This window comes from Stegastes partitus, unplaced genomic scaffold (assembly GCF_000690725.1).
Source record: "Stegastes partitus isolate 25-593 unplaced genomic scaffold, Stegastes_partitus-1.0.2 Scaffold51, whole genome shotgun sequence".
Classification (NCBI taxonomy): domain Eukaryota; kingdom Metazoa; phylum Chordata; class Actinopteri; family Pomacentridae; genus Stegastes; species Stegastes partitus.
The window spans coordinates 545652-548209 of NW_007577782.1; positions in this window are offsets into that span (position 1 = coordinate 545652).

Consider the following 2558-nt stretch of genomic DNA (forward strand, 5'->3'; position numbering starts at 1 on the left):
ACACACACACACACACACTAATGAGAGCCCTTCTCACTGCTGAGAGCGTGACCCAGATCAAGGACAGGGAGATCATGGCAACACTCTGTGTATGTAGCATGTGTGTGAGTGTGCATCCCATTGAAAACATGCACTTAGAGCTGATTTGCTAAAGTAGCTCATTACTGGTGGTAAGGCAGCACTCAGCATATCGCCCTATGGCCTGACAAGGACCGGTTTGTCAAGTGTGAAGTGAAGCAATGGCTTTTCTGAATACACCGCGTGACAAGGCCTTCTGACTCAGTCACTCCCTCAAAGCTACACCACACCAATGTGATGAATATGATGGTGATGATCTGTTAGATGATAGAAATATATGGAGACAAGTTCTTTGCAGGTTTTTCTCAGTGCTTACAGCTGGTGTTTCATTGTTGCTTGGTCATTTTTTGGACAGTAAAAGTACAACTATTTCAATCACTGATGTATGAAAATCAAAGGTTAGTGATCACAGATTTATTGCAAAATGACTGAATAACAATATTTTAATTTGCTTAGTACAGCTTCTGTATGTGATGGCTGTCATGGATCAGAAATTCTGTTTGTCTCTCCCAGACTGCTCCCTGGATTCCTCCCACAGTCCAAATTGCTCTTTTCCATCTTCATAGCCATCTTTGATATGTTTGAGATTGTCTCACCCCTGGGAGGTTACAAGAGCAAAATTTGACTACAGATGCCAATATGAAAGTCGTCTCTTTTTTGAAATTTCGTGGCGAGACTTGACATTCCTACCAATTACTCGGGGCTTGAAATCAAGAGAGAAAAAACACATTTTGAGAGCCTTAATCCTGTATTCACTTGCATGGTACTTCTGTCATAAGGTCCTAGGCTTGGCTGTGGTCTATCACAAATTAGAGAGTGTGTTGCAGCTGAGTTGAGTCAATCCAAGGTTGTTGGCACCTCATTAAATCTAATCACTGCCGTACACAGCCTCATTAAAAGTTTGTAGGATGGAGAATGAGACAGGAGGAGAAGGAGAGGAAGAGACAAATGCCATAATGCAGATGCCCTAACCATCTGCAGTTTGTACAGCTTCATAAGGCACATCCCATTTTAAATGTGTTGCACGGCACAAGGTAAATACTACAAAATCGAGCCCCTCAGCCCGAAAATCAACCCTGATGGCAGCACTCTACCAGTGATTTGGATAGTGGATAGTGTATTAATTCTCTCCCCTTGCAGTGCAAAGCATTAGAATTGCTAATTTAGTCCATTTTTCTGTTCACTACTGAATGGAGCCATAAATATTAATAGATTCAAACTCCCCTCCTGGCTGCTTGTCATGTGTTCAAAGGATTGCGGGTGATGGTATGATATTGTTAATTAGGTTTGCAGAAATAATGTTAGCAGTGAACCTATAGACGGGCTGACATGGCGAGGTGATGACTTTGCTGCCATTCTTAATGCACAACAGAATACACTGTACTGTAGCGTGGAAAACACAACCAGGAGACGTGTAGGTGGGGCTGTCCATCTTCTGAATTTACAACATAATGACTCATCGCTCTTCAATTAAATATTTAAAAAGGAAACAAGACTTTATTAACAAAATGGTGATGATGTTTTGTCATGCAAAGATACAGTACAGTGAGTATCAACATGTACACAACTTCGAACACACACTGTTACACACACAATACAAATGCAGCCATTAGAGTAAAATCAATTATTCATCAATTTTTCCACCGTAGCTTTGACCAGAGCAGCGAGGCACCAACACATACTCGGGTTCTTCCCCCCGCAGAGGTCATTTTGTCACATGTCTTCAACATGTGGCCTTTATACAATCTCCATCACCAACAACGTGTCCCACAGGACATTGTGTGCCGCATGGGATGACATGTGGTTACTGTAAAAATCTATTGTGGTAACAGTTGTATATTCGCGTGGCTTTAACAGCGAGGCAGAGTTAAACGAATGCAAAAACCTATTACTTCCTTGATCCTGTGATCCAAAGCTGTAAAAAAAAAATGCCTGTGTTTTGGGAAATCAGTGAGACCTAAGAGGCTCTGATCTTTAAGTCTGAGTAGGAGAGGCTTGCGTCAGCTTTTCTACCCTGAAGAACAAAAGGAAATTTCTTCATCTTGCTTGATTTGTTTTTTTTGTGTGAAATATGTATATGCTACATCTAAAATTAAAAGAGCCTTTTTCATCACCAGAGGAATGGAGTTTTAAAGTGTCTTCACCTGTCAGCTACTTTACTGTGCAGTAGGAGTCTAAGTTTTGTTCAAGGACGCCTCAGTGGGGTGACTCTCGCTGCCAAAGGGGCTCAAACCAGGACTTTCTGCAGCAGGTAAAGGACAGGCACTGTGCTCACTACGCCACCTTCATGTTTCAAACTAACATTCAAGGGCAAAGAAAACCAGATGGAAAGTCATCCCAGACCCAACAGCAAACAGAGGTTGAACATCTGTTGCAGGGATGTTTCCAAGCTCACTCTGGAGCTCGATACAAGTCTCGCCTCACCTTTCCTGCTGTTGTTTCCTCTGACTCAGACTTGGCAAAGAGATACAGATGGGATC